The sequence below is a fragment of the Mustela putorius genome, unplaced genomic scaffold, assembly GCF_011764305.1.
Source record: "Mustela putorius furo isolate JIRA1106 unplaced genomic scaffold, ASM1176430v1.1 tig00003898_pilon_pilon_pilon, whole genome shotgun sequence".
NCBI lineage: Eukaryota > Metazoa > Chordata > Mammalia > Carnivora > Mustelidae > Mustela > Mustela putorius.
In genome coordinates this window covers 13,426,030-13,441,574 of record NW_025422047.1, presented here as the reverse complement: position 1 = coordinate 13,441,574, position 15,545 = coordinate 13,426,030, and the positions used below count along the sequence as shown (strand labels likewise).

The 15,545-nt window shown below is 40.3% G+C and overlaps 1 protein-coding gene across 1 annotated transcript in view; it reads right to left on the bottom strand.

Annotated features, from left to right (window-relative positions):
* The window catches only part of SEMA6D (semaphorin 6D), a 575,274-nt gene extending 562,694 nt beyond the window's left edge, over nt 1-12,580 (bottom strand). Inside the window, exon 1 of the mRNA XM_004751320.3 lies at nt 12,295-12,580. The gene's annotated coding sequence lies outside the window, so the exon portion shown is untranslated. The remainder of the gene's footprint in view (nt 1-12,294) is intronic.
* Nucleotides 12,581-15,545: the final 2,965 nt, after the last annotated feature.

The window sequence follows — 15,545 nt, the reverse complement described above, 5'->3', positions numbered from 1 at the left end:
AGTTGTGGAGCATAACAAATAGCATGGAAGACATGGGAAGTTAGAGAGGAGAAGGGAGTTGGGGGAAATTGGAAGGGGAGGTGAACCATGAGAGACTATGGACTCTGAAAAACAATCTGAGGGGTTTGAAGTGGCGGGGGGGGGGAGGTTGGGGGAACCAGGTGGTGGGTATTATAGAGGGCACGGATTGCATGGAGCACTCGGTGTGGTGAAAAAATAATGAATACTGTTATGCTGAAAATAAATAAATTAATAATAATAAAAAAAAAGAATTCACTGTAGTAGCTACGAGTCACTGCCTACATCCAACCATCAGAGGAATGGAAATCCAAACTACAGAAAGGTGGTGGTTCAGATTCCCCATTTGAATGCATAGATGAACAAACATTTTCTGAATCCTTAAGTGATTTTTTTTTTCCTGAACAGTGCTAAGGTCTCCTAGTATATCCTATCCTATTTAAGACACCATTTTCCTAGCGTTTAGAATCTGGCATGTTTCCCAGTTACTAAAAATTCTAATGAAAAGAAGCAGTCACAGAAACCCAACCTGACAAGCTTAAGATCTTTTGTTGGTTGCCTTCTATAATTGATATTACATGTATATTTAGAATAAATGGACGCTGTATCCCTGAGTTAGTCACTCATTCTAACATGTTTCACATTCTCTTGAATTGTGTGCAACTTTAGAAATTTCCAATCATCTTACTTTTAAATACCTCAGCCTACAATATAAAAGGACATAGAGCTTATTTAAATGAAGACATTATACATAGCTCTGCCTGCACTCTTTCAAAATACTCAGTCAATTAACATAAGCTACCTTCCAGAGGATTTGCTTTAAGTCAGGTGGAAAGGAATATTACTTCAGAACTAAAGAAAGAAACAAGAATATGGAATGCACAGCAAACCAAACATCTGAGAAAGCATTAAGACTGTTCAGTTTCCCATATTTTAGAGGTGGTGGTATGGTCTTTTTTTCTCTCCTTTAAAACGTTCTGCCAAAGATTGTATTCTGGGCACAACAAAAAGACCTCAAGGAGGTCTCTGAAGGGATATAATGTCCAAAATGTTTCAGTCCCTCTTATCAGACGCTTAGGAAGTCTCTCTGCAGCCTCCAAAATATTGCAGGCTCAATTACCCTCGGGGTGCAGTGAGCGGGCAGCACCATTAATCATTCCCTGGGCACTAAATGCCCTGAGAACAATCCTGAGTCCTGTAGCATTAAGGGTGTCCACGAACTGAGTGGGTCTCTGACAGCTGGGCCATGCTGCCACCTGGAGGTCAGCAGAAAACACAGCTCCTCAGATACTAGTCTTTTTCCTCCAGTTTGGAGGAGCTACCAAGGGTGGGCTTTGTTGAATATTCCCTCCTTCTTGAGCACTTAACTCTGTTCTTCCGCCTCCCAAAAATATTGGGACTTTCCTCTTTATTGTTCACTTGCTTGTGGAGCAAGTGAGGCCAACTGCAGTGGGTGAAGGCCAGCAGTCTGAAAGTCCTTGCCTTCCATGCTTTCCTCCTCCACGCCTTCACTGACCTTGGAGCCCCACCTTTGGATGCACCTTTTCCCATGTCCACCCATCCATCAACAGACTGGGTGTCTCTTATTCTGTTCTAGAGAAATGACATCACAGCCATGCTCTGTGTGAACAGGTAGAAGAAAAAAAAAATAGAGGGTCGTGGTCCAGTCATCATGAGTGTTCACACGGGTGAGCACCAGATGTTGTGGGACAAGCAGAAGGGATCCCTAAAACAGTCTAGAACGTTAGGAAAGAATCCAGTGGGAGGAACCCTTCAGAGGCATCATGGAAAGAAGAAGGGCATGTTTTTGAAATCTGAAAAGCCTATGCTCAAATCATATCTACAAATACAAATCATGCGATCTTTCCAAATTTTGTTTTCCTGACCTGGAAAGTTCTTTGTAATGACACCCATTGTATAATGGTATTTCAGAGAAGGCAGAAATGATATGTGTCAAAAAGCTTGGATAGTGTATTGGCTCAATACCAGAGAGTTGTTTTGTTTTAATAACAACAGCTCTGCCAGAGCAAGCTGGACTTCTCTGGGCAGAGACGGGGTCAAGGAAGGACAATACACACCAGGTCAGACAGTGGGAGAAGGGTGGCTTTAGGGAGATCCAAGTGGTAAGTTCTCATTGGAAACATTTCTGTTTCACCCTTCTTTTCAGGTTTCTCTAGATCTGTCTCTCCTCCTATATCTTGTTCTTTTTGGTTGTTATTCCACAATTGCCCCCATTCAACATTGAAAGGAAGGTAAAAATGCTACTTGTTGGGGCACCTGGGTGGCTTGGTCAGTTCAGCATCTGCGTTTGGCTCAGGTCATGATCTCAAGTCCTGGGATTGAGCCCTCTGTGGGGCTCCCTGCTTAGCGGGGAGTCTGCTTTTCCCTCCCCTTCAGCTCCTCCCCCTCCCTGTCTGTCCTTCTTCCTTCCCCGCTCCCCCCCCCACCCCCCGCCACCGCATTTTTCTCTCTCTCAAATAAACAAAAAAAATTTTTTTCGAATGCCCTTTGTTTCTAAAATAGTAAACAAATCTTCACGTTTTCAGCTAATTCATGATAACAACATTGGTCTGAAGATGAAGCACCTGGGAAAGCTTCTTTTTTTTCACCAGATTTCCTTTTAAGTACTCAGTAGAGAACCTGGTGAGTGGATACTAACATTCTGATAAAATGCTAGCACTACTTTGTCCCTACAGAATGCACTAGTAAGTTTGAGTGAGCTGTAGTGACACCTCCTGGTAAGAGAAAGGAAACATCACTTGATAGAAACCCATGCCTTTACAATTTTATGATCAAAAGCAATACATGAAAACATCTTTCCCACCTGCAGGGTTTTCCTGTCTAAGAAAAAAAGGTTTGCAAAGATAGATACACACTCATATATATACATACTCAGGTTCTCTAACTTCCACTTTAAAAACAAGCTAAATCCAAAGAAGGAAAGGTATGTTTTTATTTTAGGACCTCAAATAACTAATTTGACTTCTTAAAAAAACCTTCATCTGCTTATTTGAGCATTACACGTACAGAACTCTATTCAACATTCTCTAAGGTTAAGAAGTAAGATGCTATGGAAGTTGCCTTATGTAGTATTTTTAACCTGGTTCTTTGTGAAATGTTGATCTGATACTTCCCCTCGAATGCCTCAACTATCAACTCTTAAAACCTCACCCAGCCCATCCTATATCCCAACAACGCAGTTTCCATTTAGGCCATCCCTGGACTTAAACATCTTCAGGTATAGAGTCCCCCAGTCCACCCATCACTCCCTTCTTCACTCTCAAGCTCTCCCCTTCTCTCAAAAAGCACTTGTGTTCTGACAAGTATATTTAAGACCCTATGTACCAGAGCCAAAATGATAAGTGTTAATCATTTAACTTTCTGTATCTCCTTAAGTGACACACAGACCTTGCAAATACAAAGTTAGCTCTCCTGGAAATACAATCCCTTGATTACAATAGTTAGAATCTCAGCCACCTAACCATCCATCCATCCACCCATCCAATATTTAATCACGTACGACATGCAAGACCCTCTGCTAGATATTAGGGGAAACAAATGTAACCATGACAGACATTATGTTTGGTTCAGAGAATTTAAATTCTTGTGGTCAAATAAAAGGGTAAGGGTTAACAAACAAAGAAAAAGCTAAAATTGTGATAAGACCTATTATGGAAACAGTAAGTTGTAGAGACTGAAAAAAGAATAGCAGGAAGTGTCTTTTAAATAAGTAAAAGTCAGGGAAGGGCTCTCATAGGAGGCAGCAGAAGCGGAGACCTGTAGTACAAGAAGGAAGTATGGGGAGAGTCAGCTGAGCATGTTCCAGGCAGAGGGAACAGCATGTGCAAAGGCTCTCTGATAGAATGGGTTTGGTGTTTTCATGGAAATAGTAAGGAAACAGAAATTGTCAAGAGCTGATGTTGCTGCAGGTGATCATATGGGTTTAATTCGAAGTGTAATGGTAAGTCCTTGAATAGTTTTAAGGAAGAAAAGGTATAATCTAATTTAGGTCTTGACAAATAGTTAATACATAATAGTACTCACTATACAGATACTCATTTAATCCTAATAACCCTATAAAATAGGTATTAATATTCCCATTTTTTATCACTGGGAAAATGGAAGTAAAGAGAAGTCAAGTAACTTGCCCCACTCCACCCCACGCTGGTCTCACAGCCAGTAAGTAGCAGTGGTGGGATTTATAATCAGGCCACCTACCCATGGGGTCCATGCTTCAAACGCTTTGCAATATAGTCTCTCATGTTATCAATTCTGCCAGAGCAAAAGTGGGAAGAACCTGCTAGAAGCTAAGGCAATGACCCAGGCTGACATTATGGGGTTTCACTCTGGAAGGATAGCAGTAGAGATGGTAAAAATTAAATGGATTTGTGATATATTTTAGCTGTAAATTCTATAGGTCTTGGTGAATTGAATGTGGCTGGCAAGGGGAATGTGTCATAGGGACAGATGTTTTAAGAACAATTGAATCACAATGTAGAAATGACTTTTACTATTGTTTATTCACTGTACATTTTCTATGCTAACTTCCCCTCAAGAAGTTTTCTCTTTCAAGATAATATATTCAAAGGATTTGCTATGCAGCACACATTTCATCTCAGTGCCCACTGGAACAACTTTTTAACATGGTTCACTAACTTTTCTGGTCTCTTCTATGTATATATAAAAAATTGTATGATGTACTATGTACAGTTTAAGATTGTTTTCTCTTATACTATATCACCTACTTTTACCTTGTCAATAATTATTTTTTGAAAATAAGTAGTTTTAAATAATGCTTACCATCCTATTATAAAAATGTGCTATATTTTATTGTTTTAGTCTATCTTTGGAAAGGTGTATTGCTTCTAATTTTTCACTATTCTGGGTAACATACTTTATATTCAACTTTGACAACAACCCTGATTATTTCCCAATGCTAAACAACTAAAAATGTAAGTTTTAGGTCTAACAGAATATTTTTATCCCCTAACAAATTACATTTACATATTTCTACCTTGTATTCCACTGAAGTATAACAGCTGAAATATCATCAGAGCTGTGGGAAAGAACCTGCAAGAAAGCAGGTTATGTGGGAACAAATACTGGTAGGTGGATAAATTTGGCAATCTATGTCTGCAAAAAATATTTGTTGATTGCCTCACTTATATCAGTGAATAGGAAGCAAGGCCTTCATCTGAGGGTAAAGGCGTAGACAGAGGTACTGAGTGTTTAAGGAAAGAAGACAAAGTATGATATAGTCCTCTAGAAGAGTGGATGGAATAAGCTAACACAGTAAAAGAATCTGATACTATTTACCATTAATGCATATGTACCTTATACTCAGTAAGTCCTTATTCCATGTTTATTAATGAAAGTGTATTTTTCTTAATTAAGGGGTAAATTTCCTGATAACCCTTCCTTAGCAAGAAATCAAGCTGCCTTGACCATACCTATACCATGCTATACGTGACTAGTACATTTGTTGATTAAAAGTGTTCAAAACAAGAAAAGTATTTACTTCCACATGTGGCTTGAATCCAACATTTATTTTCTGTCTTTAGCTTTTGAATAAAAATTATTTCAGTATATACTATATTTAGATTTTTCTAAACATTCTCATTCTCACAATATAGCTGTAACACACATACACGCACACGCATGCGCACGCGCGCACACACACACACATACAGAAAAAGTCAGGTTCAAATCCAACTATAGGATTCCTTCAAACAGAAAATTTCTTTTAAATAAATCTGTAGAGGCACCTATGGATCAGTCAGTTGGGCACCAAACTCTTGGTTTCTGCTCAGGTCATGATCTCAAGGATATGAGATCGAGCCCCCCACTCCCCCATCAGCTCTGCACTCAGTGAGAAGTCTGCTTGGGATTCTCTCTCTCCCTTTACCCACCCCCCACTGCCACATGCAGCCTCCCCCCATAGATAAATAAATTTTTAAGTAAGTCTTTAGACAAAGATAGACATTTTGCCAATTTAGTAGAGAAAATAGGACATTTCGAGTACAGCATGAAGAAAATACCAAATAGTTAATAAATTGGAAAATTATTTAATAAGTTATATCTTTCTAGGCAGAAATTTACAGCGTATCTCTTGCTTTCTGATACTATATACAAAATACATACTGAACAAAAATGTGCAGAATAAATTAAGAATTTACCTTGCATTTTTTATTTGGTTATTCTACCATTAGGCAGATATAGACATGGCATAAAGAAAGGAAGGGGCACATTCTGACCTAATACCACAGTATTAGAATTGCAGTTACATTATAATTCTCTCACTGCTCCTAGAGAAACTTCAATAGCCATTAGAAATAATATAGGTATAAAATGGGATTTCAACTCAGATCTTTAGAAGCAGCTGTTCTTAAAAATTAAGTTACTTGATAAATGTTCAAGTTTCTTCCTCACTTTTTTCTATGTGATCATTTATCCTATGTGCTTTGGATGGACGTTACCAAATCTCTGAATTCAAATTCATAGCCCCAAGAGTTACTCATACCTGAACAAGCTGGTAAGGAATACTTAACTGGTCTCCAACTCTCTTAGGGATAATTTGAAGACAAATTCTCTACTCAAATATTATTAATTACATATTTAGCACCTTAGGTAGCTTATTTCTGAGAGGCTTTAGAGATCAAAAGGGATACAAAAAAAGTGATGAGAATCAAAGCTAAAACATCAGTTTGAATTGGGCTGCACAATGAGAATTTACTCCAGCACTTTGTTGCAATGTAATCTATAAATAACCCTCTGAGGTTCACTTGCCAATTAGGAATCATCACATGGCATGCACCTTAGATGACAGTAGCTAATTTGCATGTCTGTGAAACATTAATTTGATGAAAATGTTAAAGCTTTACGCACTATTTATATCATAATTGGAACCACACTAAATGTACCAATACACAGATTTTCATTGTATCCAATGTGCTTCTTAAAAGGCTACGTTTAAATGATCAGTATTTATCATTGTCTGCTTGAAAGTTTGCTTCAATTCACAACATATCTGTGTTTTAGACTTTAAATTATTTTTAACATTAGCCGTAATTGAGATGTCTGGGGGAAAATGGTGTCTATGTGGGAGACAGAGAAGATGAGAATCAGATTTATACCCAGAGGTAGCTGGTCAGATTTGGAAGTTTAATTCAGAGTCTGTGGCCTTAGCCATAAACATGTCACCCTGGGTCAATAATTTAGTTCTAATTTTTTTCAAGTTTTTACTTTTTTTTCCCCTCTCCCTGAGTTTTTCAACAATCAAAAAGAACAGTTTTGTGGGTGGTCCCTTCTAAAAGCTTAAAATGGTTGTTGATTCAAGTACAAAGGGAAACAACCAGTGGGTGCTTACATTTAACTACTGTATTTAAGTACAGTACTTGGAAAAAATATTGTATTTACATATCCAGAAATTTCATAAGCTGACAGCCTGGTGGAGAGAGCTTGCCACCAGAATTGCAACACCTGTCAGTCAAGTCCAGCCACTGGCTGATTAGGTAGCAAGCAGAAAAGCCAATTAAAGACAGAAGAGGGGGAGAGAGAAAGAAAAGAGAAATGTCTGAAAATCTCCACCACCAGAGAATCACAATGATCTTTCCAACACTTATTTTTATTCTCACATCTTCAGACTATTTAGAGTTTAGTATACCCAGAGGGGAATTCTTTCTAATGAAAAGATTTGGTTACTTTGCTTTACTGGTAGGTAGTATTAATAATGTTTTTCCAGAAAGTGGAAGCTGAGCATCATTAAAGATAAGGTCTGGGTTTTTAATTTAATGCAACAGATGTGCAAATATATGTTATTAGCTAATTTGTTATGTGTTTATGGCTTCTCATTCTTGCCATATTCTAAGTATCTTTAGATCAGAAGTCATGCCTAAGTTTGGCTAGGGTCCTCACCCTTTGCTTAATAACTGTTTTCAGATTTGACTGTACTTCTAAACACTTACTCCTATTCATTTTGATGGTCTCCCCACACAATAAAAAAAATAGACATTTCGACAAAAAAATAAGTAGAATACAATAAAGTCACTGAGAAACATAATATACACACGCATCATTCCACAGAGCTTTATATGATCAATAAATTAGACTTGGACTGGCTCTGAGTCTTCTAGAGGCCAAAGTAAAAGAGAAAATATAATCAGTTAAGAAATACACATTATTCCTGAGATTAAAAATAATAATTTATCATAAATAAGCTAAATATAAAAGTATATACAATCAATTTGCATTAGTCTATATCTTCACTTCAAAAATGTCTATATTTTCATCGATCAATTATGTTAATCTTTATTTTAAAGAAAATCTAAACAAATATTGGCTATTAAGGATATCTTATTCAATACTTTTTCTTCATATTAGTTTATGGGAAGAAAAATTAAATTTCAATTTAAATGCACTTACTTGAATCACTTCACCAATTTGTTTATGGTCGCATCTAGTTATGAAACTTGAGTGGCAAGCTTCATCTCCCTTCTTAAATATTTAATAAGTTCTAAACTTGTAAGAGGAAACTGAACTTTTTAAATGAAATGCCTCCAAAAGAAACACTGACAATTTTCATTTTTACATAAATAGAACAGCATTCCCTCCCCTCCAGCCTTTCATACACACCCCATACCTGGCATATAAAAAATAAAAAAATTTAAAAAAAGAAATAAAGAAAAAAAGTGGGTAGTTTTCATTACTTAATACAATGGAAAATTAATGGAATTAAAGTCAACATTCAAATGTAACAAACCAAAGAACTATGACACTCTATTACTTTGCCTTATGTATGTGAAGATAGTGCCTAAATTATCAAATGTATATTATGTGCCACACAGCTTGGACTTTTAAAGGTCAAAGAAGTATTCCTCAATGAATTTATTCAATGAAACCTGTCCTTCTCTTCCTGTGTTAAGCTCTGACTCTTCCCAGGTTTAATAAAAGTTGTTCTCTCTTTCTTCACTCTTCCCCCCACCCATCCCCACATTTCCAACAGGAAGTCCCTTACGATGTTGAAGATATTTACACATAAATTTATGACATAGGATAAAAATAACAACAAAAGATTCAGAGTCAACAGAGTATTATTTTAAAAGGAAATTAATTGTGAAGAAGAGAAGAGGAACAACATAAACTCAGAAAGAGTCTGAATGGTAGTATATAGTACAAATAATTCTCTATTTGGGGGTCCTGAGAAATTTCAGCAAGTGGTTGTGGAGTAATGAATGTTTGTAATTCATTAGCTACTATTTTAAAATGCAAAGCACACCATGACATCAATGATGTTCTTTTTAATCTCAACAAACAGGCTATTACAATTAAAGCACTTTCAAAAAGACAGTATATTTAAATATAGATTTTGATAAGACCTCAATATGTTAATAACAATGATTCAATAACATTTCATAATTCTATAGAAAGAAAATGTGTTATAAGATTGGTTTAAAAATATATGTTTATATACACCAACCTTCTGTGAGTGTTTAGTAACAGCTAGCATTTCTATCCTGAAAATGTCTTTTCCTCAGGACCCTTGAGTAAGGTTTCAGATCTTTAAGAAAATAATCACTGTTTACTTAAAAAAATAAATTTTTTTGCCAAGTAGAGAAAATAATAGCATTTTAAAGTGCTTGATTTTCTTTTCTCACTTTCCATCTTCCTTCAGCTCCTAGACAACAAAACAATGGTTCTTTCTTCATGTGGAAGAGTAAACTCAATAAACACAAATGGCTAGGGGGCCTCACAGCAGTGAAATTATGGCTTCACAAGGACTTTTTTCTCTCTTTTTGAAGAAACACTTTTAAAAGGACCTTTTCCAACATACTTTAAAGTCATGCATGTTTCAATGATATAATTAAATTGGCAACACTAAACATTGTTGACTGATAAATGAGGCCAAAATAATTAAGTTCTGTTTTTTGTACAATCAAGATTTAGAGCAGCAATCAATCTGGGTAAGAATTTGGAGTCAGGAGATTTCAGAGATGAAACAAGCAACTAGATAAAACTGGTCATGTGGGAAGGTGATTAAATGAGTATACAGTTTATACATAGCTGTGGATACCTTCCATGTCTTAATCTTCATTAGAACCTGGTTGATTCATTGTTCGTGTGGTTTCATACTAAACTGGACATGGTATGTGAGTAGACAAACAAAAGAACAGCTTAAAAGATAATCCTATGTATTCATTGAGCACTATTGATCTTGAAAAATGTAAAAATATTAATAGATTGAAAATACAAAAGTTTTTTTTTTCAAAGCAAAAAAAAAGAGGCTCAAATAATGCAATGGAAAAGATTAAGGAATATTAAGAGTGGTAAAGGGCATGAGGGAGAGAAAGAGAGAACACAATATACTTTCCACTTGTGTATTTATGGAACTGTGTATGTTGGATGCCTACTCCAGTTTCCATTTTTATTTATCTTCTACCTCTCCCTTCCTTCCTTAAGATAAATCACACGGTTTTCCGTATCCTATTAACAACACCCCACTCCACATGGTCTTCCCTGTGGAATCAGACTGTGGTCAGAAAGAAGTGCTGCTATTATTTCTCCTGGAGGCTGGAACTCCAGGCTTCAGCAGACTGATGCACTTAGCAGGTCCATCAGGCAAGTCAGAGCAAAATATAAACAGGGCAGTCGGGTGTGTTAGTAGCTACTGGGATTTACAACCGGCTACAAACACATATAAATATATGTATACGTATATAGATGCACATACACATACATATATATTATTTATATAAATTTTAAAAACCCCTCTTGTCAGGAGCTTACTCTGATTAGTAGCCACGGACCTTAGAGAAAGAAGGAATATCCTTTTCAGGAAAATGCACCTTCTTTGTAGTGGGCTAAAGAAGAGACATCATGAACAGGTGATATCGCTGTAATTTAGAAAAACAGGAAAACTCAAGAGTGTCCTACTCTCCAACAAAATGAACAAGCACCAGCTGTGTTTTGGCATCTCCAACTATGGATAACCGTCTCTCTTTGACTCCAGGTGCACATGTCTGCCTCCATGAATGTTAGCATGCGGCTAGGATAGGAGAGCAAGGAATGTGTACACGAGTGCTTGCTCGTGTGTAGAGTGGAAATTGCACTTTATTTTTAAAAACGGATCCCCCCCCCCCGGAACTCTGCAATTCAACTCGCTGAAAGCAGAAATAGAATAAATACACATGCAAAAACAGAGGGGGAGGGGGCGAAAAAATAAACCCCACCCAGGAACCTTCTTTTAAGAAACAGGTGCTAGCTAGCAAGAGAAAGCAGCCAGTTGCCAATAACAATTAAAACTCCATCTTCCTGACTCTGAAAACAATTTCTAGGGGGAAACAGGCGCCCTGTTTCCTAGGGTTTAATTCACTAGGTTGTCTCTGTGAATTAGAGTCAGATCTAAGTTTCACACTCAGGAGCGGTTTTCGCTGTCGACGACTACTGCCCTCCCAGCTCAGAGAAGTCCGTTTCCAAACTGGGTAAGCCCTTTTCTCCGAGCAGCCTTGACCTCACTCCTCCAGGTCGTCACTTTTATTTACGGCCCCGGGAGCGCTGTCGGTGTCGCTCAGCCCGTCCCCAAGAACAGTCACCGCGAACAATGAGCCAGAGGAGGGACCCACCCAGCGAACGCCTGCTCTCCGGCCGCGCGCAAGCCCGCTAGCGCGGGACGCTCCTGGCTTCGGGGCTCCCGGGGCCCCATCCTTTCCCCCTCCAGAACCCCAGAAAAACAGGAAGGTAGGTCGTTCCCGACACCTAGACTCTCGCTATCACTCAGGAAGCCCTGTTCCCAGAACCCACCAATTAAAGCTGCCGTATCTCAAAAGAAAATCCGAAGAGGGGGCGGCGTGGCGGTCCCGCCGGCTGCCCACCCGGATGTAACTAGCCCAGTTGGGGGGTTTGGCACTCACTCGCGCCCGAGTCCGCGGCTTACTGAAATCCCGAAGGATTTGGGGTGGGGGCAAGAGGTGGGGCCAGGAGCCATAAAGTGGCTTCCGTCCCCTCCCCCCGGCCTGGCACGGCTCCGGGATCGGGCAAGACACAAAAGACGGGTAGTAGCCGTGCCACCAACTCTTCCGCCGCCTCCATCTGCGCTGCGCAGGCGAACGCGGCGGCGGGGCCTCGGGGCCGGGTCCCCGCGCCGCCCGGGGCACGCCCGGAGCCCGGGAGCATCCCTGGACGCCGCCGGAGCTTCCTGGTGCGCTCTGCGCGGAGCCCCGCAGCAGGAGCTTTGAGCTCCACAGATAAAGAGGAGAAATGGAGAGAAAAGGCAAGACTTACTTGGGGACCGAAGGCTCAGCCGGACGCCCGCTTCGGACTCGGCAGGTGTCTGGCACCGCGGGCCCAGGCGGAAGGCGCTGGCGCAGCTCCGAGCTGAGCTCCACTTGAGCGAGGACGGAAACTCCCCTTGCTACCCGGCCCCGCGCCGCGCTCCTCGCTGTCACGGCACCGAGCGACGCAGGCACGCTCCCCACTGCCGCCTCTGTCCTGGCGGGTCTCTCTGCCCTCCTCTCCCGGTCCGGCTGCTCCCCCACAGACCACACCCTGTCACCTCAGCAGCCCTCCACTCCTTCCTCTTTGACACTTCCACCGGTTACTCCTCCGTCTGCGTCCCCCCACCCCCCTCAGCCCACGTGCTTCTGCCGCTCCCTCGGCTCTAAACTTCCCCTGCCAAAGCCCCCACCACTGCTCGGAAAACCTAAGGTCTCCCGGCTGAGGAAAGGTCCTGGGGTAGCATACAGATGACTGACCTTTAGGTCATCACCACAACCACCATACCGCCCCCTCTCCCCGTCGCCGCCCCCCCCCCCACCCCGCCAGCCACTTAAGTAGGCAGAACCCATTATGTTGATCTTGTTAATGCGATGGTTTAGGTATTGTGTATTATGTATATAAGGATGTTATTTTTAATATGTCATCCATCACTTTTAATACAATTTATTCCTGAGTGTCACTTAGTAATCATCTAGCAGTTTAGTCATTGACCTTTGGGACTGGACTATCAGTCCAGCTTTCTGCATAAGGCAAAAAGGCTCAGCAAAATTCCAGAAAACCGTCTTTTGCCCAGTCCAATTGTTTAAATGCTGTTTTCTACTGAGAGCCCGTCTCTCTTATTTTCTGCTGTTGTTATAGAAATATTCTGATACTCACTTTTCTGTGTTCCTGCAGACAAAATTAGAGATTCCTTCCTAAGGGCCCCATCAGCACTCTGTTCATAATATCCATGATAGTTCTTTCCACCCATGTGGTATTCTCTCTCCGTGTGACTGCCTTTACTACTGGTCCATAAGTTTCTCCAGGCAGAAGTTTGTCATGCTCTAACTTTATCAAGCGGCTTCTAATGTAATCCCTGGTACATACTATATGCTCAAAAAACTGTTCAAGGAATGAATGCCCTTTAAATATGATGCAAAGGTTGGTGGCTTTATATCCTATTTAAAGAAATGAAGCCTTCAATGACATGCTTGTGTGCAGCTCAACTAATAGGTCATGTTGAAAACTAAAACCTTTTTACATTTGGCTGGGTAATTTCTCATACATTCTTTAATGTCATCCTTAAAACAAGTCTTCTTTGTAGGTGTTACCAACTTTTTCTAACTTGGTGAATGGAATGAAGTTCAAAGCTCCTAAGCATCAGAACTGGGCTCTGCATTTCTCCAGACTAGCACAAGCTGTGTGAGGTTGGCATTCTTCTCACACTTTCATCCTGCCCTGACTGCCCAGTGCCGGATGCTAAGCTACCTACTAGCTCCATGGAAGAGCCTGCCCAACCAGCCTTTTCCAAAGTAGTATTTTTCCCTTCCATTGTTCTCTCTTGTTAACTCTTCAGCCTCTTAAGTCAGAGCTCTAAAAACAAACAGCAAAAACAAAAACTTCCCTAAACTCAGACCTCTTATAAGCACTTACTGTCTTAATTCTTAAAAAAAAAAAAAGTTTGCTTTGTTTTGTTTTTTCATATATCTTGCTTCAGCTATCCTGTATCTTACACAGGGATTTATTTCTTTGATACCTTCTTTGAAATAAAGAGAAGCTAACATTAAGTTAGAAACATCATCTAACAGCCAGCCATTACTCTGAGCCCTTTGCACATGCATTAGCTTATTTAATCCCCAACAACCTTAGAAAGTAGAGATTATTTTATACATGGGAAATAGGCACAGAGGTGGGGTCACATAGCCAGTAATTAGTGTGGATCAGGGGTTGGATTCCTGACAGTCTGCCCCAGGAGCGGCTCTCTCTCCACCTTCAGTGATTCCTTGTACCTAAGAGATGTTAACAAACACTTGTAAATAATTCATACTTACTCCTCTAGTTTTAATAACAGAAAAAAAGCTTAATAGCAGACAAGAGAGACCGTAAGTCATGAAATGGGGCAGACTTCAGGTTATCAAGGAAATATGATTGGCCCCAACACCATGAGAACTGCTTTCTTTGGTGGGATTATGGACTCTATCTCTGACATATATTTGAAATATGAGAGGAATACAGTCCAGGTTCATGATTTCAGGTGTGTGTATGAGATAATTAAGACTTCAAGGCTGAATTCCAGATCTTTCCTCACAACCAGTGAAAGACATCCCTGGCTAAACTGACTCCTGGCTAAGCCCACCCAAGCCAATGTGTGTTCTTCGGGGATCTTGCTCTGTGTAAGTAACCTCCTCAGTCCTTGTGGCAGGCTGAATAATGGCTCCCAAAAGACATTCATGTCTTAATCCCCGAATCCTGCCAGTGTCCCTTATGTGGCAAAAATATGGACTTTGCTGATGTGATTAATTAAGGATCTTTAGGTAGAGAGATTATCCTCATCCTAAATGTAATCACCATGTCCTTATAAGAAGCAGCAGGAGATTTGACTCTCAGAAGAGACGGCAGCATGATCAGAAAGGCAAAGATGGGAGAGATGCAGGGAATGCCAGAAGCTGGAGGAGGCAAGGGAGGGTTTCTCTCCAAGAGCCTCCTGAGACAGCATGGTCCTCCCTACATGTTGATTTTTGGACTTCGGGTCTCCAGAAATGTAGGGAAATAAATGTATGTTGTTTGTTTTTTTTTTTTTTCCCCTGTAATTTCTTTTATTCTTCCTACTTTACTATCCTTCACAGAAATTTTTTTTTTTGACAGAAAGTTGGATTTATTTGTGGACATGAATATGATGGGAAGGGGTAGTGCCAAGATTCTCATGAATGCAGAGCCCTCCATTTGTCCAAGGGGCCATGGTTAGGGATGTATTTGACCCCACAGCCATCTGGGATAAGCCGCTTTTCAGCCATCACGTCTTCAAATTCATCCGCATTGAACTTAGTAAAGCCCCACTTCTTGGAGATGTGGGTCTTCCTGGCAGCCAGGTAACCTGAACTTGGTCCTGTTTAGGGCCTCAATCACATGCTCCTTGTTCTGCAGCTTGGTATGGATGGACATGATGACTTGGCCAATGTGGACCCTGGCTACTGTGCTTTCCAAAGGCACCCCGCATACCTGTCTGCAGCCTAAATTGGAGATAGCCATGAGGTCAGACCCCAGCATCCACCAAAAAG